The sequence below is a fragment of the Pristiophorus japonicus genome, chromosome 3 (genome assembly GCF_044704955.1).
Source record: "Pristiophorus japonicus isolate sPriJap1 chromosome 3, sPriJap1.hap1, whole genome shotgun sequence".
In the NCBI taxonomy this organism is placed as follows: domain Eukaryota; kingdom Metazoa; phylum Chordata; class Chondrichthyes; family Pristiophoridae; genus Pristiophorus; species Pristiophorus japonicus.
This window is the reverse complement of record NC_091979.1, coordinates 279,165,613-279,191,300: the sequence shown is the minus strand read 5'-3', so window position 1 is coordinate 279,191,300 and position 25,688 is coordinate 279,165,613. Positions and strand designations below refer to the sequence as shown.

The following is a 25,688-nucleotide window of genomic DNA, read 5'->3' as shown; positions in this document are numbered from 1 at the left end:
ATGGCATCACAAGAAAAGCAGAGACCAGTCTAACTGTGATATCAATATCCTTCTTTTGGCATATTATTTCAGTTATCATGTTTGTATTTTAGAATAATCACATCATTGCAAAGAAATAAAATTATCACTGTGTTTTACGTAGTGGATAAGAGCTGGTTTGGTGCTAAAAGTCTATTGCATTATAATCAGGGCTTGCTATTCCCTGTAAAATCCAGAGAAGGCAACTTTTGTTGCTACTGACTTTTTTGGTCACATCAAATGTACAATAAATATCAACAGTATTTCCCATTTAACAGTCAGATGGCAAAACCCCACCGTCTAAAGGAGATATGACTTGAAGATCTTCTCATATCCAATGTTTTACCAAGCCAATGTTAATGAAAAAAGTAGCAAAGCCAATAACCAGTAAGTAAGAAATGGTTGGAGAAGAAAACAGTTTAATGGGAAAAATCAGATAAAAAAATTGACAACTGAAGAGCTTAAGAAAATCTAACAGAATAAGAAAAACCCAAGAATAAACAGGGCTGCCTTTTTTAATGTGGGTGGTCCTTCATTGAAAAGTTTCTTTATTTTAGTCTGACTGCCGTGACATTTACTCTGAGTCTCTCTGACCCTCACAAATTATGGGTTGTTTTGAGTTTTGAGAGTCACACAGGGAATGGGAACAATGTCATGCATCAGGAAACAGAAATACACACACACCTTTATTCCACTAAGGAAGGTATTACACAAAGTCAGAAGTGATTTAACCACTCTCTTTCAAAAATGGAATAAACATCATCATTCAATAGCTATTTCTAGGATGTATATGCAAAATAGTATTCTATTTCTAGGATATATATGCAAAATAGTATTCTATTTATAGGATGTATATGCAAAATCTTTAAGTTACACGTTACAAAATAAAGCATTGAGTGGAGTTTCTCCAATACAGTGACCTTTCCCTCACTGCCCTGTGCAGACTGCTATGTATTACCAGCCCAGAATGCCCCTGGACAGTTGTTGCATCACTTTGGAAATCAAGAATTCCTGTTTGATGATTGAAGAAAACACATTGAGTATAATAAGCAGGTTATTAGGATATCACCTTAATTCAAGCCTATTTAGGCGGTGTTTGTGGGAGATCAGTCAACCAATTTACAGTAACACTCTACAATGTTAAGGGGGCAACACTGCAAGGAAGTTTCCATGGTTACAGTTAGCATTTGCATACAGGTAGAGAGTGTGCAGTCTTTTGATTTTCAAACTTCCAGCAGCAAATGGAAAAATACTGACTGGTTAGCTCAAAAATGTGGAATCATTTTCATATTGATGAGAAAATAAGCATTTATCACATGCTGCTGTGTGCAAGCAGTGAATATCTTGTATATATATATATACACACACACATATTTTCAGGCCTTCTCACATTAGAGTTATTTATCAAATGACAATACATTAAGTTCAACTCAACAAGACTACAATCCCGCTGGGCAGCTTTGCCCGACAAGAGTGTGGGTTAGATAATTGGGCACAGGGACAAATTGTGCTGTCCTCAATTTTCTGGTTGCCAGGTCCTCTGACATCCACACTTGAATCTTCTATCCTCAGATCCCATTAAATAAGCCTCTGGGTGGGGAGTGTTGCTCACTGAATTGACCCTTATGAATGGCCATAACTGCAAAAATATACATGAGTATAATATTCCTTAGGGTAAAATATGATTGAATATAAAATTCATATTTCCAGTTGTAGCAGAGCATTTGTCACAAAGCCACTTTAAATAATTTTCTTGGGTTTTCAAAATGACTGAAATACTCAATTATTTTTAAAAATGTTACATTGTTGCAGTGTTGTACTGTTATGGTCAGCATTCACACGTGATAAATGTCTCCATATGCTTGACAACTACAATATAGCAGCTATTCGGTCACTTGTGTTAATGAGTTAGCTGCTCTTTTGAAGACCTTTAACAAAAGCTGTAGCTGGTCATAACAACCATACAGGAATATACCTATGTGAACATCACCCTACAATCATACACTGACAGAGGAGAGATGGAGAACAAGCCACCAAATAATTAAGTATATTGCTTACTCAACTTTTAACTCTTTATATCTGGACTGCACTACATATTTGTGTTCTCATAATTCTTCTGACTGAGAACAGCAAAATCAGCAAAACTAGGCAGTTTGGAGTTCAGAACCATTAGTGCGAGACAACTGAAGATTTGTATTCATTTCAAATTTCAAATAGCATTATAAAAAGAGTCAAATCAAACACCATCATATGTATTGCAAAACAATCATTTTTCAAACAAGCACTTTAAACAGTCATTTTTGAAATAGCAAATAGTAATCTCTGCTCCAACACTAAATCAACTTATAATAAAACAATGTGCTTTTTTTGGAGTGCATGAAGCAGCCATAACTATGATGCAGTATTAGAGTGCTGATTTTAATTGTTTTTAAGTGATTGTATTTCAGGGTTTCAAATGCCATGGTTTAGGAAGGACCAATAACCCAGCCACAGCTTTTCAGTCCTTTGTAAAGTATGCACACTCTAATTTGCCGCCTTCATCTACTTTCTCCACTGCATACTTCCTTGCACATGCCACTCCCTCCATGTATGATATCATGTTACTCTCTCTAAGAATAAAAATGGAAAGCAAATCATCAGACTATTGGTCAACAAAGTAAGGATACCAGCAATGTTAGATAGATAACCTAATTAAGCGATGGCTTTATTCGCAAACAACAAATAAATGGTATCCCCACAGACTGGCGTGCAAGATTCTTTAGCCTGGATTTTCCATGGTGCATTGCCTAATTGGGGGCAGGAAATGCGGCAGGGATCTGTTACACCAGATCTTGTCAAATTTCATTCTCACCCCATTTTCCATTGTTATTTCCAGCAGACCACATTAATGACATTACATATCCCATTTAACAACCATCTTCTCAATCATAATTATACCCATATGAAACAGGTGCTCAGTATTACAGGAAAATTGGAAGTGGATTAAAGAACCCAGGATGGACTCTCTAAGGAATCTCAGAATTTCTCAAGCAATGTTGATGATTTTTCTTTTGCTGCCAAGAACATCTCTACCGTCAACCAACCCCTGTGCAATTTATCCTTCCCTCATCCAGTTGCACAGAGGACACAATAGGTTTCCTGTGGGAAATCCCTTGTATCTTTGCGTTTTTTTGATGGGGAAGGAGGAGGAGCAACAGAAGGTGTCAGGCTGGTCAGGCAGCACTAGTCCACCTGCAAAAACTGTGAATTACCTTTTGTTTCAGTAAAGCCCAGGTATAGCCGGTAGACCATAACTCTACACTAGATATTTGTGGGGTGAATACATGTAATGATGTGAGTGAAGGAACACTTTCAGCTAAAGACTAGGAAATGTAAAAGGGACTGTACAACTTAAAAGGCATTGATGGAAAATTGTTCAAACATTTAAATAGTGAGGGGAGATGTTTGCATGTAGCTCTTGTAATGTGTGGCTGGCTCCTCTTATCTTGCTTGGCCTGATAAGGTCATTAAACCTTTGTTACATTGAGTGATCATGCACAGAATATGGATTTTGGCACCAAGTGCTTGGTCACCTCCTTCCACTTATCTGATGCCACTCTCCTGCGGCTTCCTTTTGTCCATTCCAAAGAGGGGCTTCCTCCTCGGCCTTACCTTTTGAAGCACTTTGACATGAGCAACCAAATGCAGTAAAACCCATGTAGCAGCAAGCATACTAGAATGAGGACAATGAAAAGGGCTCTGTGCTCTGCAGCAATCACCTCCAACCACTTTTAGATAAAGAAATCTGTTGGGTGCATACAAATGAAGTTTTGCACTGTGGCTCCTTTATGCTGCAGCAGGCATTTAAATGCTGCAGCAGCACACAATTTCCCACCCCCGAGCATTCCCAAATTCTACAAATTGTGCTAACCATGAAAACTATAGAGGGGTCAGCACTCAAATCATCTCCTCAAAAAAATCCTAGCTTCTAAGTCTCCAAGCATAAAGAAAGTAGTAAATTGGAACTACAAACCAACAGGCTTAGTGCCAAAGACAGATGTTGCTTGATGTTTTAAAGTATTCAAATTGTTTTGTTTGTTGTGCTTTGGCATCCCTAAGTTAGTACTGTCTAATCATCATTTCAAGGATAAGAAAAACTTGGAATTTCCCCAATTTTCATTGCTCATGCCCATGACCATCTCCATTACTCTTTGTCATTGCTTTTAGTACAGTTTCACTCACAATAAAAAGATGCAGCATAACATGTGAATTTACGATATAATAAAGATAAAATAATTCCTAGATAGCCAGGGAGTTAATTTCCTCTATGCATTAATCCTCCAGAAACCTCTGAAGACAACACCTGAAATCATTCAAGCCTTTTTGGGATCAGACTAATGCTCATAAAAGCATTGTATGCTTCATATGCCATGCTAATATTCCCAAAGAATTTAGATCGTTCTGTTAGTAATGTAATGCACTTGCATACATAATCATTCACAAAGCATTCCAGAGAGACCTAGGGGTATATGTGCACAAATCATTGAAGGTGGCAGTGCTTGTTGAGAAAGTGGTTAAAAAAAGCTTACAGGATTCTGGGCTTCATGAATAGATGTATAGAGTACAAAAGCATGGACATGATGATATACCTGTATCAAACACTGATCCAGCCTCAACTGCAGTATTGTGTCCAATTCTGGCACCGCACTTTAGGAAGGATGTGAAGGCCTTAGAGAGGGTGCAGAAAAGATTTATGAGAATTATTCCAGGGATGAGGGATTTCAGTTCCATGGATAGACTGGGGAAGCTGGGGTTGTTTTCCTTAGAGCAGAGAATATTGAGAGGAGATTTGATAGAGGTGTTCAAAATCATGAGGGGTCTGGACAGAGTAGATAGAGAGAAACTGTTCTTATTGGCAGAAGGGTCGAGAACCAGAGGACACAGATTTAAGGTGATTGGCAGAAGCAAAGGTGACATGAGGGAAAACTTATTTTACACAGCGAATGGTTAGGATCTGGAATGCACTGCCTGAAAGGGTGATGGAGGCAGACTCAACCATTGCTTTCAAAAGGGAGTTGGATAAGTACCTGAAAGAAAAAAAATTACAGGGTTACGGAGAAAGGGCCGGGGAGTGGGACTAGTTGAGTGCTCTTGCAGAGAGCCGGCATGGGCTCGACGAGCTGAATGGCCTTCTTCTATGATGTAACCATTCTATGATTCTATGAAACCATGGCCAACCTGAACTTACCAATTCATGAGGATCTCCGGAAACTCTGAAGACACGCCTGAAATATTTCAAGCCTTTTTGGGATTGGACTAATGTTCATAAAAGCATCGTAATTTAATCCCGAGTCACACCGAAAAAAATTCTAGAACAAAGTTAATAAAAGTAAAACATTTGATAAATACACGGAAGTTCTGTCAGCATCTGAAAAGAGAAAAGATAGGTTACCATTTTGGGCGGAGACTGTTCAATAGTTCAGAAACATGAACCCATCTTTTCAGGTACAATCATGGTGATGATTTGCAAGACACTCTGCTATTATTTCAGATTTCCAACACCTGCAGTTGTTTCCTATTAAAAATGCCATTGGATTTTATTTTATGTGCGGTACTCCTAACACATGCCTCTTATTGAGGTATGCCACATGATTTCACGCTCAGTTTTAACATGTTTCATGAATTGATGCATACATTTACCTTAGCTGACAAAAAAATACATGTAAAGATCAGCAAGTAGTGCTGCTGCAATTCATTACTTCAGCACAGGTATCTATTTTTTACAAGTTAAAAAGCTCAAGCTAATGCAGAGCCTGCAGACTATATAAACCCACATTTTTACCAGACCCAATTGGGAGAGATGCCTGAGGAATGGAGCAAGGCGAGCGTAATACCAGCTTATAAACAAGGGACATAACAACGGCTCAGATTTTGCGGTGGTAATGATGGCGAAACTGTCAGCCACTTCAAGATTTAGCACATGCGCAGATAAACACGGGAATCTTGAAGTTGCTGTCAGTCATTCAATGCTTCACCGCAGGTTGCACTGTGAAACTCCCCAGAGCTGACAACCAATTAAGGTCACACATCAGGACAAATCCTTCCCCTTTTATGATGGAATAATGCTGCAACAAAAAAAAAATGAACATTTTAAGCCTGTTGTAACTGGGTTGTTATACTGACTGCTGAACAACAATTCTGGCCTTGAAAAACTAATTTTATATTTGTGGAATTTTTCCATATGATTAAGAATTATAAGTGTTTAATATAATTATATATTTTTTAAGTTTGTTTGTGAAATTTCAGCTTCTACCTTAATCATATGTGTATGTCCCAATCTTTATTTCGTTCTCTGGAACATTTATAAACCGTAAATTAGAATCTGTGCATTTTATTTCCTGGTTTGCTGTCAGTGAGAATTCTTCAATGTGATCGGCTACTTGGCCAGTTTGATGACATCACTATTGCTAGACACTTAGGCTTTGTTTGATTTGGTACCAGAATCAAAGAAAGGTTGGGACAGCTGAAATTGACGTCAGTGATCGCTATATCTTTGTGACCAGCTTTTTTTCGAGGTTAGCGGCTTGCGCTGTCACTTCATAACTGACCGCAAATTCTGGGCCATTAACTCCGGGAACCACAGGCCAGTGAACCTGACATTTATATTAGGTAACACATTAAAAGGCATCCTTAAGATGGGATTAATGTTACAACTGGAGAAATATGAAATAATGAGAAGGAATCACATTACTTTATAGGAGGAAGATCATGCCAAACTAGGGGACTGCAAACAACTTGAAACAAGTAGAGTGAATACAGGAGGATTTGGCTAGAAGAACAAGCTGAGTACACAAGTAACTGGACAAATGCAAAATAATGAATCTGAAGAAAGGGAATAATTAATGGGAGTATAAACTAACATGCAAGACACATCACGAGGATCTGGGGGTAATCGTGGATAGTACAGCAAAACCATCTACCATGTGGGTAACAATAAATAAAGCAAACAGAATCTCGGGGTATGTAGCTAGGCAGACAGAACAGGAGTTCCAAGGAATGATAATGAGCTTGTGGAAGCATACCCCTAGAGAACTTTGTGCACTTCTGGTTGCCATACTACAAACATCCTGCTACTGGTGAAGGTACAGCAAAGGGCAACAAAATTGATATATTGGATTCGACACTCGAGTTATAAAGAGAAGCAACAGAAACTGGAATGTTTATATTGCAGATAAGTCGTCGCAGGGAAATCTTATTGAGATATTCAAGATTCCAACGGGTATAGATAAACAAAACCCTAATCATCCCAAACAAACAATCTCAAACTTTAAAGTAAGGCGACAGACTCCAACTCAGAAAATAAAAGCTAAATATTTAGAACTGATAGCATGGAGAGAAGGTGGAGGCGGATCTCAAGACAGACAAACTAGTGGCTATCAAGGGGCTATAGGGAGGGAGGAACTTAATACAATCACTAATGAAGTAGTACTTGGTAAAATAATGGGACTAAAGGAGGACAAGTCCCCTGGGTCTGAAGCCTTACATCCTAGGGTCTTAAGAGAAGTGGCTGCAGAGATAGCGGATGCATTGGTTGTAATCTACCAAAATTCCTTGGATTCTGGGGCGGTCCCAGCAGATTGGAAAACTGTAAATGTAACGCCCCTATTTAAAAAAGGAGGCAGACAAAAAGCAGGAAACTATAGACCAGTTAGCCTAACATCTGTCGTTGGGAAAATGCTGGAGTCCATTATTAAGGAAGCAGTAGCAGGACATTTAGAAAAGTGTGATTCAATCAAGCAGAGTCAGCATGGTTTTATGAAAGGGAAATCATGTTTGATAAATTTGCTGAAGCTCTTTGAGGATGTAACGAGCAGGCTAGATAAGGGGGAACCAGTGGATGTGGTGTATTTGAATTTCCAGAAGGCATTCGATAAGGTGCCACATAAGAGGTTACTGCACAAGATAAAAGCTCACGGGGTTGGGGGTAATACATTAGCATGGATAGAGGATTGGCTAACTAACAGAAAACAGAGAGTCGGGATAAATGGGTAATTTTCGAATTGCCGAACAGTGACTAGTGGGGTGCCGCAGGGATCGGTGCTGGGTCCTCAGCTATTTACAATCTATATTAATGACTTGGATGATGGGACAGAGTGTAATGTAGCCAAGTTTGCTGATGATACAAAAATGGGTGGGAAAGCAAATTGTGAGGAGGACACATGGCTCCGGTTGGGGCGGAGTGTAAAATATTTCAGTGTAAGGGTTGTGGCTGTTGTGTGGGACAGACTGGTTGGGCTGGATGTTCTTTACCTTTCCGCCATTATTCATTGTACATAGGTTTATATGTAATCTTCAGGGCTGCTGACCGAGGGCCGTGCGGCTCTTTGTTGGCCGGCGCGGACATGATGGGCCGAAGTGGCCTCCTTCTGCACTGTAAATTTCTATGTTTCTATCTTTTCTATGACACAATAAAACTGCGAAAGGATATAGACAGGCTAAGTGAATGGGAAATAATTTGGCAGATGGAGTATAATGTGGGAAAATGCGAGGTTATCCGAAATATGAGGTTATCAGAAATAATAGAAAAGCAAATTATAATTTAAATGGAGAAAAATTGCAAAATGCTGCAGGAGAGAGACCTGGGAGTTTTTGTGCATTAAACACAAACAGTTAGTATGCAGGTACAGCAAGTAATCAGGAAGGCAAATGGAATGTTGACCTTTATTGCAAGGGGGATGGAGTATAAAAGCAGAGAAGTCCTGCTACACTGTACAGGGTATTGGTGAGGCCACACCTGGAGTACTGCGTACAGTTTTGGTCTCCGTATTTAAGGAAGGATATACTTGCATTGGAGGCTGTTCAGAGAAGGTTCACTAGGTTGATTCTGGAGATGAGGGGGTTGACCTATGAAGATAGGTTGAGTAGGTTGGGCCTATACACATTGGAGTTCAGAAGAATGAGAGATGATCTTAATGAAACTTACAAGATAATGAGGGGGCTCGACAAGGTGGATGCAGAGAGGATATTTCCACTCATAGGGGAAACTAAAACTAGGGGACATAATCTTAGAATAAGGGGCCGCCCATTTACAACTGAGACGAGGAGAAATTTCTTCTCTCAGAGGGTGGTAAATCTATGGAATTCTCTGCCCCAGCAAGCTGTGGAGGCTAGGTCATTGAATATATTTAAGGCGGAGATAGACAGATTTTTGAGTGATAAGGGAATAAAGGATTATGGGGAGCGGGCAGGGAAATGGAGCTGAATCCACGATCAGATCAGCCATGATCTTATTGAATGGCGGAGCAGGCTCGAGGGGCCAAATGGCCTACTCCTGCTCCTATTTCTTATGTTCTTAAGTCAAGAGGGAACTGGGTAGACATTTTGCAGAGACAATGATTGAGAACTACAAGAGATAGTGAAAGGTATTTTTGAAACTGTGAGGCTGGCTAGGTGAACCACAAAAGATCTCCGAGTGCTATACATTTTATCTTATGTACCTAAACCAATTGGAACATGTAGTACTAGATGTATGTGTACTACATTGGAGTATTAGATAATTTTTGCAAGTTTGAGCTCAAATTCTGGGCCATTAACTCCGGAAACGTGCATAGTTAGAAGTATAATATGAGCCTCTATAGTACGCGGCTTGCAGGTGCACTCAAATTGGCTGCTCAGTTGTGTATTAGTTATAATGCATCCAACCTCGCAAAAACTTCCAAGGACTAAAGTGAAGCAGAACTGCCAATGCACTTAAAGGAAGTAAAATATAACTCTCATTTAACACATTCAGTGCACAAAGAAGTGATGCCCTTTAGTCAACAATTTGAGTACAAATGTTGGCTTCTTCCAACCTCAGAAACCCAATTTATTTATCTTTATTTGTAGATACAAATCAACAAAGCTCATAATTTGATTATGTTTTGGCAATATTTTTAAATGAAACCTTTTTCTTATAGCAGGGATATTTCCAATCACTATTGTTCATGGTGTTAAGTTTGCAGGCATCTAGATTTTTAAACTCTGGGTCACAGCATAAAACTACAAAGCTGATACAGGTTTGTACACAAGGAAGTTTTTCTGTGTCAGTATGATTCTCGGACACGAGCTGTAGAACAGTTTAAATACCGATTCAAATAATTTCCACACAAAATATATTCCAGTGCTTACAGGTTTTGCTTTGCTTGCATTAATATTGCATTGCAACAGTTTGTGTAGAGGATAGTCATTAGGAATAAATACTGCCAGTGGTTAAGCAATGAGTTGGGTGTTTTAATTTGAGTCAAATGAAATACAACGTGTAACTTCCTAATGATAGAAAATATGAAGAACTGCAAGTGAGTTTTATGAATGTCATTTCAGATAAAGAATGTCTGGAAAATACTTTATTGGTGAGAAATGTTCTTTATTCTAATAGCTGCAATATGCCTGGTCAACTTTTAAGCCTTCTTAGAAATTTGACACAGGGCATGTAGCTGTTTTATTATTTCACATTAGTAGATCTTACATAACATTGCTCAGAAAGTTGGAGCATTTGGTGTTTTGGCATTAACCCTGTCACACAATGTACTTTACATATATTATGCTCCTGTAAAAATATTTTTGAATATTATTATGCAATATGTTGATTATAACTACAATGTAGACTGAAAATATAGACTATGTCTGCGACCATCAGCACAGATGCTTGGCTTCAGAAAAAAATGTTAATTGGGCTGGACAGAGAACATCGTACACATACGCAAGTACAGGCAACTCTCGATTATCCAGGTCCCTCGGGGATTGGCTTATGCCAGGTAAACGATTTCTCCGTTGGAGCGATTGAGATTATAAAGTTAAAACCCGATGCCTTCCCGGGCCGAAATTTTAAATCCCGTTACAATGGTTTCCCATTGGATCCATGTGCGGATAATCGAGAGTTGCCTGTACTACAAAAATTGGATTATGAGAGAAAAAAAGACAAAGGAAAATAAATAATTTTTTTTAAAATTAGACATTTTTAAAATCTCCTAAAACAATTCACAATCGGAAGGCATGAGACTGCACACGTATAATTGTTCACTTTCTGGGCACGAGAGGTTGATTGACAGTCATTAACAATGATTACATTATTAAAAGGGTACTGACACTTAATTAACTCTGTGGGGAGTTTAATGGGCAATTAATGTGCAAATGTAGCAACTTCAGGAAACTCACAGGTAGGTTAAATGTGAGATGCCATTTTCACGAAGCTAATGGCAGAGCGGCGCAAACTGGCCAGCAACTTGTGGTGATTGGCAATTCGCACGGTATCTCTTCCTCGCTACAAGTTGTTAGCCAATTTGCACACACTATTATTGGTTGTACATGCACAAAGTGACCATGACAAATTGTCCATTGCAGCTGCACAATATAATTGCCATGTAACATCACAAAATGTTCAGTTTATTAAAATGAGTTATGTCAGAATGTCATTGTGACAGTCATAAGGAGACATTCCAAAAATCCTTCCAGAATGAGCAGCTGTCAATGCAGTATTGATAGTGGCGATAGTAAGATTGGTGTCAGGCATTAAGACTCAGCAAAAAAAAAATCTCCTTGGCTGCCAAATAACAGAATGCAGCAGTTTCACCTTCCCCTAACCATCACCTGTGTGAGTGTCATGTTATATGACTGAAGATCAATATAAAAGCCGCTATGGAGTGCAGTAAGAGAAAGAAAAGAACTTGCATTTATATAGCGCCTTTCACAACCTCAAGATGTCTCAAAAGCAATTTATGGACAATAAAGTACATTTGAAATGTACTCACTATTATAATGTAATAAGTGTGAAGAGTCACATGCGATGCCTATAATATCACAAAACACCTTAACGGGACACTGACCCATATGTAAATCCCCCCCCCCCCTCCTCGCTAAAGAACATGACACAGTACTACAAAATTGGCTTGTTCCTGCAATATTTCTTAGAAAAAAGATGACTATTCTAGCAAAGGCAGACATTTCTCTTTTCACTACTTTGACTTTAACTAATTTTGAACCTTGGGTCCCAAAAGATGAAAACAAACTATTCTAAGCCACTATATCACCCACTCCCCAATTCAGCAAATAAATCAAAGTTCCAGTTATGACATTGTAAAAATTGCTTTACTTAAAAAAATGAGCTCTAATTTTTTCAAAACTTATACTTCAGCTGAAGCTGAATGGTTGTGTGATGATCGTTAAACAGATCATTGATGGGATTTACTGCTCTACATTAAAATAATTGTCTATTTGAAGCATAATCAGTTTGAAATCTAGTAATTTTTAGATTTTTTTTTTACTTGTGTGCTTGTTTATGTTGGTGGTCTCGTATGTTCAAAATTGCTACTTTATTTTTAATTAATCATACATTTAGAACATATTTGTTAATCAACCAGTTAATGGTTCATTTTTAGAGGAGCCTCCTGATATCAGCAATGCAGAATTACATCATAATCAGCTATTGCATATTGTCACTAAAGCTTCCATCTAGTCACTAGCTTTGCCCTCAGCAAGAACAACCATTTCATTTTGAAATTAGTTCATGCAATAGTGAATGGAAGTTAAGACCCTCTACCCATTATGCATAGTTCAGATATCGTATAAATAAGTCTCGTGTCTAATGCAAGTCTGTCATACTTTGTTTATGAATAGAGAAGAATCTTAAAAGAAAACACGTCATTGACCTGCAGACTGAAAGTTACAAGCAGTTACAACTGCTCTCTGATTGACCTCAGCATTTACAAGTAGCTATAATGACTTGGTTTTGCCGACTTAAGAGCAGAGGCCTTGAAGGCACATGCCAGGTTAAAGGGTACACATTGCAACCATTCTCCAGACCTGTGAACAATGCGTTGGAGATCCACAAGTGAGAAAAATTGTGTGTTTAGCATAAGTCTATCACATTTCAAAGTATAAAATAAAAAAATAAAAAGCCAGGTATTTGCCTGCTGTTTACTCTTCTGACTTTGATAACGCGGTCTGTCCCCATGGGCTGGAGCTCGGGATTTACAATAACTGCCAAATCTGCAGAAATTTCCCTCTCATTGACTTCACGATATGCCAATTTACACCATTTCCCCACAAGTCATACCTGAACAGTAACCGTAAGGTGACAGGCAGGTTAAGCATGTTAAACTTAGCCCATCCATAGCAACTAAACATCACAACTGTGCTCCAGACATCTGTGGACAACACCACAGCTAGTAATTCAATACATTTTATTTGGGCTAAGTTTTCAGAAATTATGACACGATCAAACATATGGTACAAAGCGGTGCTCCATGCCACTGAGTAAATATGCATGATCTCATTTAGTTATAGATGCCATACACACTTATACATCAACACATCAAAACTTTATCTGACCATTAGAGGGAAATGGAACTATTTCTCCCCAGGTTAACAAAATAACAATACATTGGGGTGGAATGCCACTAGTGTAGTTCTATGTTGGTAAACTAAGTTTTATCTTAATTTTTAATAGTTTGTAGTTGTGCATTATTTGTATGCCACTTGAAAGCGCAGTTTTACTTATTCCGAGACCGGGGGTGTGAGGGGTGTGAGGGGTGTGAGGGGTGTGAGGGGTGTGAGGGGTGTGAGGGGTGTGAGGGGTGTGAGGGGTGTGAGGGGTGTGAGGGGTGTGAGGGGGGGGTGGTGGGGGTGGTGGGGGCAGAGAAATTCAGGTTGCGTACTCATTCCGTTGGCGCCCCTGGGGCGCAAATGACTTTTTGCCTGGGCGCAACGGCACCAATGACTCCCGCTAAATTCCACGGGAGATTAGGGGTGGTGGTAATCGGTAGCAGCCCACTCCACTGCGCCAGCGATGACGTCATCACCGTGCTCAGCGACCCATTTTCGCCCCGGAGCACCCCCGGAAGCTGCGCCGGGCGATGACAGCGACAGCTTCAGGGGGCGCGTACCAGACTGTAGGCCACTTGAGGGGCGCTCATTAAAGGGGAAGTGGCGTTGGAAAAAAAACAAGTTCAACCGAATCTGTGATGCTGATGTTGCTTATAAACACATGAAGAATGGCCACCTGGGCAAGGTACAAAGGGCCTGAAAATGCTCATGGAAGTAAACTGTGGCAAGTGTCAGCACCTTTGGGGTAACAGAGTAGGATCTTCCTTTAAAATGAGCCTTCCAGAAAAAAATGTGAATCCCTGATTATAAACTAATTAATCTCTATGCACTCATAATATGGCAGGTCAATCTGTTGATAATCATGATATTTAATGAAGTACCCTTATATTTATTCTTAATTGTGTATGGGTTTAACAAAATCTAGCAAAATCAGCTTAGCTGAATAGGTTATACTCTAGCTGTTGTGTCAGAAAGTTATGGGCTCAATCCCCAATCTAAAACTTAAAACAGAAAATCTAGACCATCACTCTGCAGCACTGACGGAGCTAACCGTCACCACTCAGTACTCTCATTGGAGTACTGCACTGTTCTATGTGCTGTGGTGGCGAGCTCCAGTTTGTCAATTCACTAGATCCCTTGATGGGCATCAAAAGATGTGGGTTGCATCATTACATTTGACCTGAACACTGTAATTTAAGCTGTTACAGCTTTTGTTATTAAATCCTAAAATTTCAGTTTGCTTAGTTTTCCCTCCAGCCTTCCTGGAGAGGCACTTGTTGACTGAAAATATTAGCGGTGTCTTCCTGTAGCGAGGGGCAATGACCATCGCAGTACGACTGGCATTTACACACATCCAACTATAGAACTACATGAAATAATCCACGGGCATAAGTACAAATCTGCTTCAGTAACAAAAGACATTCTGCTCAGCTTTCACAGCAGGCTACTCCTGGCTCTTGAGATGCAGTTAAATAACCACTTTTTGTGCTTTGGCCAAGTGATTCCACTTTACAGGAATGCAAAATTGGCAGCATAACTCAAAATTCAAATTGACAATCTGACTTCTGAACACATTAAAGCAGGGATGAAACACCCTCCAGCCAGGCATTTCACACCTGTTTTTCCTCCCAGAATGCAGACTGCAGTATAACACTGGCCTACTGGATTCCAGGTGTAGAGCTGGACACTCTACACTGGACACTTGGATGACTTCTGCATACACACATGAATGATCTTTTGTTTCTTGTTACTTGTCCCATTACCGTGCTGATGTTTGTTGTACACTCATGTCTTGGGGACCCACACCTAGCATTCTTATTACTAAACAAAGTTCAACAAAGCCAATATAACCAGAGTTTGCCGGTCCACTGCACATGCAAACACAAGTCTGAGGATTCATTACAGCGACAATGGGAGGTACAGTAGCATAGTGGACTAGTAATCCAGAGGCCATGAGTTCAAATCTCACCATTGCAGCTGGGAAATTTAAATTCAGTTAATTAAATAAATTTGGAATTAAAAAGCTAGTATCAATAATGGTGACCATGAAGAAGAACCCAACTAGTTCACTAACATCCAATGAAATCTACCATCCTTACCTGGTCTGGCCTATATGTGACTCCAGGCCCACAGCAATGTGGTTGACTCTTAACTACACTCTGAAATAACCTTGCAACAAACTGCTACAACAAAGTCAGCACTGTGGGAGTACCATCACCACAAGGACTGCAGCAGTTCAAGACGATGGCTCTTCTCAAGAGCAATTAGGGATGGGCAATAATGCTGGCCTTGCCAGTGACACCCACATCCCGTGAACAAATAAAATTAGAAAAAATACCTTTTGCCTTCCACCCCATCACACATCTTCCCTTTTGTTCTTTCCTCCTCCTCCCTCTCCACACCCACATTTTCCATGCATCTGTACTTGCTTGGAAGCTGTTTCATCTCTAACTTTTTCCAATTGCGAGAAAAATTTACCGTTTCTCTCTCCACAGATGCTGCCTGAACTGCTGAGTGTTTCCAGCATTTTCTGTTTTTATATTGATTGATCATGCGTGTCATTGTGCTGATGTTTGTTGCACGCTCATGTCTTGGGGAGCCACACCTTGCTACTAAACAAAATGCAACAAAACTGAATACCAATATAACCAGAGTCTATCGGCCTACTGCACATGCAAACACATGCCTGAGGATTCATTACAGCGACAAATGTCCCAACAATCAAATGAAACTTGTCAACTATTGATGCAGGGTCACATAACTGCCAAAAAGGTGCGTCACCGCCTACAATACAGTAAATGGACCAGCTTGTTTCTTCATATAGTGCTAATAAAACAGGCAGTGTATAAATATTTATTCCAGTAATCGGTATGCAAAGGACAGCACAGATCATGTCGACCCGTTGTGTGCAGGATACAAGTCTACACCGGATAAATAGAAATCAATGAGGGATGTGTATATATCCTGTATGATTCACCTGGAACGCTGTGATGTACATAGCTCTGTACTGTGATTTACTAATAATGATAACCAGTGTTGAAAACTCTAATAAGACAAAATTCGTGCAGCATGTTTTCAAAGAACAAACTGAATTCGATCCACGTTACGGAGACTCGTGTAAAAGTGGTAGATTCAAGGCATCCAGTTTACGGGCACTTCCTCATCGGGCAAAACCGTTGTGCAACTGAACAACTGAAGAAACTTCCTCTTTCTATTGTACTGCACGGGGTTATATCTACACCCGCCCTCAACATATTTAAGTGATCCATTGTACCGCAATATTACAACTCATACATTCAGCATCCCAATTATACAGCCAGACATCTCTGACAAATGCACTTTATTTGTAACCACGCCGTTTCCCCAACCCGTCCGCCTCCTCGTGGTCGGTTATCCCCGGTCAGTCTCCGTTAACTTTCTCCCAACACTTCTAACCTGCAGTCACTGGAGTTCGCTTTGGTTTCATGTTAACACACGGGCTAAGTGTAAGTCCCAATGTGGTCAGACTCCGGTCAATTAGCCTACAGCCAGTAACAGGATTCAAATACAAAGCTAAAGCCAGGCTAGAGCAGTCACTGAACCGGGCAGACCCAGGTTAATACAGTCAGTGAACCGGATAGACCCAAGCGAGTACAGTCAGTGAACCGGATAGACCCAGACTCGTGGGTCAGTGAACCGGGTAGACCCAAGCTAGTGCAGTCACTGAGCCGGGTTAAACCCGGGTTACTGCTGTCACTGAGCCGGGGTAGACCCGGGTTACTGCTGTCACTGAGCCGGGGTAGACCCGGGTTACTGCTGTCACTGAGCCGGGGTAGACCCGGGTTACTGCTGTCACTGAGCCGGGGTAGACCCGGGTTACTGCTGTCACTGAGCCGGGGTAGACCCCGGTACTCGCCTGTCACTGAGCCGGGTAGATTCAGTTACTGCTGTCTCTGAGCCGGGTTAGACCCGGGGTTACTCTATTCTCAATAAGAAGCGTGCAAGGGATCGGGGAAACTCACCGGGAGGAAGGCGCTGCTCTCCGCCGGCCGCAGTTGACAGTGAAGCTCGACAACAGGTCCCCTTCCCTGAGCACAACTGCTGATAAACAGGGAAAGTGTTCGCTTGCATCCCGGCTCTACACCTCCATCTCTTCCGCTCAGACAGCCGCCTGCTGCGGGAAGCTGGAATTACCACAAGCAGCACAATGCGTCGGCAGCGATACCCACCCGGCTTCCCCTCCCTCCTGGCTGAGAGCTGACTGCAGCTAACTTTACACTGACCCTGGAAAATGTCGGCAATCCGGCTCTTAGTCTTCCCAATCTGGAGATACCTCTTTACTCTGTAAAATCGAGTGCATAATTGTCGAAATGGTCTCACTTGGATTTTACCAGTATCCTATTGACTTATTTTTTTAAAGTTTTCTCCCCAAGGCTGTGCGCTGGCAGCTCTCCAGTCCCACTGACACCTTACCATCCCGGCCAAGTAGCCATTGTTTATGGCAACGACATGCTATTCGACTGTGGTGGGCATCGCCGCCAAACACCATGGTCTTCTCACCAAGACTACACACACTCTTCCCAGGAGAAGTCGCTGAGCAACAATGAGGAGCAGATTATTCCCTTCCTAGCCCATGGGTGCTGAAGTCAATTGTAGCACTCCCAACCTCTATCCAGTTGAAATCATCTATCTCAGTTCAGGAATCAAACCTGGAGCTTTGTGATCTGCGTGGCCTAGTAGAAAACCAGGTGGTGCATTTACACACCAGGCCAAGGAAGTCTAACCTTTTGGAGCTGAGGAATGCAAATACTCATGTTAAAACCAGTGACTGGACCACATGTTTCATGGAAATGCAGCCCTAATACACAAGAATTAAAACCCCAAACTTGTGAGACTTCATAAGCTATGTACGCACACTCACACATAAAAACACCTCCCATAGGTATAAAAAAAAGCAAGCCCAAAACTTGAAAGCTGTAAAAATTCAGTCGCAGCTCTTTAAACCTCAAGGCATGAGAGGTGTAAAAAGAAAGGCTGATCTAAATCCAACAATCAGGGAGCAGCCCTTTCTAGTTCTCTAGGCCTGGGAATTTTAAAGGATTGCAGCTGAGCCGTTCATCTGGCCTTGGCATAACGTCAACTTCAACTATGTTTAGTTTTAGCTCCCAACGAAACTAACTATAGTTGAAACGAGCTTTGTGCGTTTATTGTGAGAAGAATTGGGACTGGATGAAAGCAACTTGTTGCCTGGATTTAGCTTGTGGGTTGCCTGTTGGACACTGTCATAATAGACAACTGGAACAGTGTTTATTAGATGTTCTCATATACATAGCAGTAATAAGCAATAAACATCTATGAAGTGCCAATATTCAAAATTATTTTTTGAATATAAATTTATCTTTCACAAAAGCATTTCAGGAAAAAAATGCATATTTAATGATTGATACTGAGGACTAGATGGCCAGTAGGCAAGCACTCTGTGCAACTTTCATCTTTGAATCAGGGGCAAATTCAGCCCAGTATGATGGTAACAAGAAATCTACTGTATGTTCATAGAATCATAGATATTTACAGCACGGAAGGAGGACATTTCGGCTCATCATATCCGCACTGGCCAATCAAGAGCTATGCAGCCTAATCCCACTTTCCAGCTCTTGGTCTGTAACCTTGTAGGTTACAGCACTTTAAGTGCACATCTAAGTATTTTTTAAATGTGGTGAAGGTTTCTGCCTCTACCAACCTTTCAGGTAGTGAGTTCCAGACCCCCATTACTCTCTGGGTGAAGACATTTTCCCTCATATCTCCTCTAAACCTCCCCCCAATTACTTTAAATCTATGTCCCTTGGTTGTTGACCCCCCTGTCAAGGGAAACAGGTCCTTCCTATCCACTCTATCCAGGCCCCTCATCATTTTATACACCTCAATCAGGTCTCCCCTCGGCCTCCTCTGTTCCAAAGAAAACAGACCCAGCATCTCCAATCTTTCATCATAGCCAAAATTCTCCAGTAACATTCTTGGAAATCTCCTCGGCATCCTTTCCAGTGCAATCACATCTTTCCTGTAATGTGGTGACCAGAACTGCACACAGTACTCCAGCTGCGGCCTAACCAGTGTTTTATATAGTTCAAGCATAACCTCCTGGCTCTTGTATTCCATGCCTCGACTAATAAAGGCAAGTATTCCATATGCCTTCTTAACCACCTTATCTACCTGGTCTGCTACCTTTAGGGATCTGTGGACCTGCAATCCAAGGTCCCTTTGTTCCTCTATACTTTTCAGTGTTGTACCATTTAATGTGTATTCCCTTGCCTTGTTAGACCTCCCCAAATGCATTATCTCACACTTATCCGGATTGAATTCCATTTGCCACGGTTCCGCCCACTGACCAGTACATTGATATCTTCCTGCAATCCGCAGCTTTCTTCTTCATTATCAATCACTCAGCCTATTTTAGTGTAGTCTGCAAACTTCTTAATCATACCACCAACATTCGCATCCAAATCATTGATATATACCACAAAAAGCAAGGGTCCCAGTACTGAGTCCTGCGGAACCCCACTGGAAACATCCTTCCAGTCACAAAAACACCCATCGACCATTACCCTTTGCTTCCTGCCTCTGAGCCAATTTTGGATCCAACTTGCCACTTTGCTCTGGATGCCATGGGCTTTTACTTTCGTGACCGATCTGCCATGTGGGACCTTATCAAAAGCTTTGCTAAAATCCATATACACTACATCATACGCACTGCCCTCATCAACCCTCCTGATTACCTCCTCAAGAAATTCAATCAAGTTAGTCAGACACGACATTCCCTTAATAAGTCCATGCTGACTGTCTTTGATTAATCCATGTCTTTCCAAATGAAGGTTTATCCTGTCTCTCAGGATTTTTTCCAATAATTTTCCCACCACTGAGGTTAGGCTGACTGGCCTGTAGTTACTTGGTCTATCCCTTTCTCCCTTTTTAAACAAAGGTACAATATTAGCATTCCTCCAGTGCTCTGGCACCTGTAGCCAGAGAGGAATGGAAAATGATGATCAGAGCCTCTACTATTCCCTCTTTTGCTGCTCTTATCAGCCTGGGATACATTTCATCCGGGCCTGGGGATTTATCCACTTTCAAAACTGCTCAGCCCCTTAATATTTCCTCTCTCACTATGTTTATCTCGTCTATTATTTCACACTCCTCTTCCCTCATTGCAAAATCTGCATCGCCCCTCGCTTTTGTGAAAACAGATGCAAAGTATTCATTAAGAATCATACCCACATCTTCTGCCTCCACACACAGATTTCCTTTGTGGTCTCTAATAGGCCCCACTCTTTCTCTAGTTATCTTCTTGCTCTTAATTATTGAAACGAGTTTAATGAGGCTCGACCCAGTTTCCAGTGGGTATGTGCCCACAGATTAACAATGGACAAAATTTGACACTAAATTATCAATCTCATGTAGACACGGCATTAGGATGACTGGTGTGGCAAATGGGAACACCAGACTGGTGCAATAGAAACATAGAAACATAGAAGAAAACTTACAGTGCAGAAGGAGGCCATTCCAGCCCATCGTGTTCGGGCCGATCGACAAAGAAACATAGAAACATAGAAAATAGGTGAAGGAGTAAACCACTCGGCCCTTCGAGCCTGCACCACCATTCAATAAGATCATGGCTGATCATTCATCTCAGTATCCCTTTCGTACTTTCTCTCCATACCCCTTAATCCCTTTAGCCGTAAGGGTCATATCTAACTTCCTCTTGAATATATCCAATAAACTGGCTTCAATAACTCTCTGCGGTAGGGAATTCCACAGGTTAACAATTCTCCATGAAGAAGTTTCTCCTCATCTCAGTCCTAAATGGCTTACCCCTAATCTTAGACTACGTCCCCTGGTTCTGGACTCCCCCAACATCGGGAATATTCTTCCTGCATCTAACCTGTCCAGTCCCATCAGAATTTTATATGTTTCTATGAGATCCCCTCTCATCCTTCTAAACTCCAGTGAATACAGGCCCAGTCGATCCAGTCTCTCCTCATATGTCAGTCCTGCCATCCCGGGAATCAGTTTGGTGAACCTTCGCTGAACTCCCTCAATTGCAAGAACGTCCTTCCTCAGACTAGGAGACCAAAACTGAACACAATATTCCAGGTGGGGCCTCACCAAGGCCCTGTACAACTGCAGTAAGACCTCCCTGCTCCTATACTCAAAACCCCTAGCTATGAAGGCCAACATACCGCTTGCCTTCTTCACCAACTGCTGTACCTGCATGCCAACTTTTAATGATTAATGACTTATCTGCCGCCATTCAGATAATATTCTGCCTTCGTATTTTTGCCACCAAAGTGGATAACCTCACATTTATCCACATTATACTGCATCTGCCACGCGTTTTCCCACTCACCTAACCTGTCCAATCACCCTGCAGCCTTTTAGTGTCCTCCTCACAGCTCACACCACCTCCCAGCTTAGTGTCATCTGCAAACTTGGAGATATTACACTCAATTCCTTCATCCAAATCATTAACGTATATTGTAAATAGCTGGGGTCCCAGCACTGAGCCCTGCAGCACCCCACTAGTCACTGCCTGCCATTCTGAAAAGGACCCGTTTATCCCGACTCTCTGCTTCCTGTCTGCCAACCAGTTCTCTATTCACGTCAGTACATTACCCCCAATACCATGTGCTTTAATTTTGCACACCAATCTCTTGTGCGGGACCTTGTCAAAAGCCTTTTGAAAGTCCAAAAGAGCCTCTCGGCCCTTGGTCAGCAGCCCTAAAGGTTACATATAAACCTATGAACAATGACGGAAAGGCAAAGAGTACCCAGCCCAACCAATCCGCCTCACCACAACTGCGACGCCCCTTATATTAAAACATTCTGCACTCCACCCAAACCTGAGCCATGTGATCTCCTGGGAAAGGCAAAAACCAGATAAAAACCCAGGCCAATTTAGGGAGAAAAAATCTGGGAAAATTCCTCTCCGACCCATCCAGATGATCGAAACTAGTCCAGGATATCATCCTGGCCGTATTCTATTCCCTGCAGTCTCCGTGCAACAAAAGGTCGAGTCTAATCCCAATTGCCAGCTCTAGGTCCCTAACCCTGCAGGTTACGGCACTTCAAGTGCCCATCCAACCATCTCTTAAAAGTAGTGAGGGTTTCTGCATCCACCACTCTTCCAGGCAAAGAGGTCCACATCCCCACAACCCTCTGCATAAAGAAGGCCCCCCGTTAAATCCCCTCAAAACCTTTCACCAACCACCTTAAAACTATGCCCCCTCATAATAGACCCCTCCACCAATGGAAATAGACCCTTACTATCCACTATATCCAGGCTCCTCAATATTTTGTACACCTCAATGAGGTCTCCTCTCAACCACCTCTGTTCCAATGAGAACAAACCCAGCCTATCCAATCTGTCCTCGGCATTTAGGATTAGGGTTAGGGTTAACGAAGATTCTCCATTCCAGGCAGCATCCTAGTAAATCTCCTCTGCACCCTCTCTAGTGCAATCACGTCCTTCCTATAATACGGCGACCAGAACTGCACGCAATACTCCAGCTGCGGCCTAACCAAAGTATTATACAATTTAAACATAACCTCCCTGCTCTTATATTCTATGCCTTGGCCAATAAAGGCAAGCATTCCGTATGCCTTCTTAACCACCTTATCCACCTGACCTGCTACATTCAGGGATCTGTGGACAAGCACTCCAAGGTCCCTTTGTTCATTTACCGCTTAATGTGTATACCCTTTCCTTATTAGCCCTCCCAAAGTGCATCACCTCAAACTTCTCTGAATTAAATTCCATTTGCCACTGCTCTGCCCACCTGACCAGTAGATTGATATCCTCCTGCAGCCCATGACTTTTCTCTTCATTATCAACCACACAGCCAATTTTAGTGCCATCTGCAAACTTCTTAATCATACTCCCTATATTCAAATCTTAATCGTTGATATATACCACAAAAAGCAAGGTTCCCAGTACTGAGCCCTGCAGAACCCCACTGGAAACACCCTTCCAGTCACAAAAACATCCATCAATCATTACCCTTTGCTTCCTTCCTCCAAGCCAATTTTGGATCCAACTTGACACTTTGCCCTGTATTCCATGGGCTTTAACCTTCATGAGCAGTCTACCATTTGGGGACCTTATCAAAAGCTTTGTTAAAGTCCATATATACTACATCGTATGCACTACCCTCATCGACCCCCTTGGTTACCTCCTCAAAAAATTCAATCAGGCTAATCAGACACGATCTTCCCTTAACAAATCCGTGCTGACTGTCCCTTATTAATCCTTGCCTTTCCAAAAGCAGATTTATCCTGTCTTTCAGGATTTTTTTCCAATAATTTTCCCACCACTGAGGTTAGGCTGACAGGCATGTAATTACTCGGCCTGTCCCTTTCTCCCTTCTTAAACAAGGGTACTACATTAGCAGTCCTCTAATCCTCCGGCACCATGCCCAGATCCAAAGAGGACTGGAAAATGATGGTCAAGGCCTTTGCTATTTCCTCTTTTACTTTGCTCAACAGCCTGGGATGCATTTCATCCGGGCCTGGGGACTTATCTACTTTCAAAGCTGCTAAACCTCTTAATACCTCCTCTCTTATTATATTTATTTAATCCAGAATATCACACTCCTCTTCGATAGCAGTATCTGCATTGCCCCTTTCCTTTTGTGAAAACAGATGCAAAGTATTCGTTAAGAACCCTCCCAACATCTTCCGCCTCCATACAAAGATTACCCTCATGGTCTCTAATAGGCCCTACCCTTTCTTTAGTTATCCTCTTACTCTTAATATATTTATAAAACATCTTAAGGTTTTCCTTAATTTTACTGGCCAAGAATTTCTCATGCTCTCTCTTAGCATTCCTAATATCCTTTATAATTTTGCCTCTTAACTTTCTATATTCCTCTAAAGATTCTATAGTATTTAGCCGTTGATATATGACATAAGCGTCCCTTTTTTTCTTAATCCTCCCCTGTAAGTCCCTGGACATCCAGGGGGCTCTAGAATTATTTTTCCCAATCTTTTTCTTAAAGGGCACATGTTTGGCTTGAGCCTCCTGAATCTCCTCCTTAAATGCCTCCCACTGTTCCAACACTGATTTACCCACAAGTAGCTGTTTCCAGTCCATCATGGCCAAATCACTCCTCAACTTAGCAAAATTAGCTTTTTCCCAATTAGGAACTTTTATTCCAGGCCTATTCTTGTCCTTATCCATAACCAACTTGAATATGACTGAATTATCGTCACTGGCACTGAAGTGCTCTCCCGCTAATACCCCTTCAACCTGCCCAGCTTCATTCCCCAAAACTAAATCCAAGATCGCCCCCTCTCGTGTTGGGCTTGCTACATACTGACTAAAAAAATTCTCTTGAATGCATTTCAAGAATTCTGCACCCTCTATACCCTTCACACTATATTTGTCCCAATCAATATTTGGATAGTTAAAGTCCCCTACTATTACTACCCTATGGTTTTTGGACCACAGCAATTTGCCTACATTTTTGCTCCTCTATCTCCCCCCCCACTGTTTGGGGGTCTATAATACACGCCCAGCAGTGTGATCGCCCCTTTTTTATTTTTCAATTCAACCCATATGGCCTCATTTAATGATCCCTCTAACATATCATCCCTCCTCACCGCTGTAATATTTTCTTTAATCAGTACCGCAACCCCACCTGCCCCCCGCCCGCACCCCCCCGCCACCATTTTACCCCCCCCCCCACCTCTATCTTGTCTAAAAATCCTGTAGCCAGGAATATTTATCTGCCAAACCTGCCCCTCTTTCAGCCATGTTTCTGTAATGGCTATAATGTCATACTCCCAAGTATCTACCTGTGCTCTTAGCTCATCCGCCTTATTCGCTATACTCCTTGCATTAAAGTATAAACCATTCAGCACAGGATGACATAGAAACATAGAAAATAGGTGCAGGAGTAGGCCATTCGGCCCTTAGAGCCTGCACCGTCATTCAATGAGTTCATGGCTGAACATGCAACTTCAGTACCCCATTCCTGCTTTCTCGCCATACCCCTTGATCCCCCTAGTAGTAAGGACTACATCTAACTCCTTTTTGAATATATTTAGTGAATTGGCCTCAACAACTTTCTGTGGTAGAGAATTCCACAGGTTCACCACTCTGGGTGAAGAAGTTTCTCCTCATCTCGGTCCTAAATGGCTTACCTCTTATCCTTAGGCTGTGACCCCTGGTTCTGGACTTCCCCAACATTGGGAACATTCTTCCTGCATCTACCCTGTCTAAACCCGTCAGAATTTTAAACGTTTCTATGAGATCCCCTCTCATTCTTCTGAACTCCAGTGAATACAAGCCCAGTTGATCCAGT

At 41.6% G+C, this 25,688-nt stretch overlaps 1 protein-coding gene across 3 annotated transcripts in view; it reads right to left on the bottom strand.

Moving 5' to 3' along the window:
* Positions 1-17,478, bottom strand: part of ptprea (protein tyrosine phosphatase receptor type Ea) — a 346,493-nt gene extending 329,015 nt beyond the window's left edge. For 2 of the 3 annotated variants that reach the window (XM_070876757.1, XM_070876759.1), the window contains exon 1: positions 17,358-17,478. The gene's annotated coding sequence lies outside the window, so the exon portion shown is untranslated. Of the gene's footprint in view, positions 1-16,791; positions 16,909-17,357 lie in introns of those variants that run through there. The other variant, XM_070876758.1, reaches the window with a different exon arrangement.
* Positions 17,479-25,688: the final 8,210 nt, after the last annotated feature.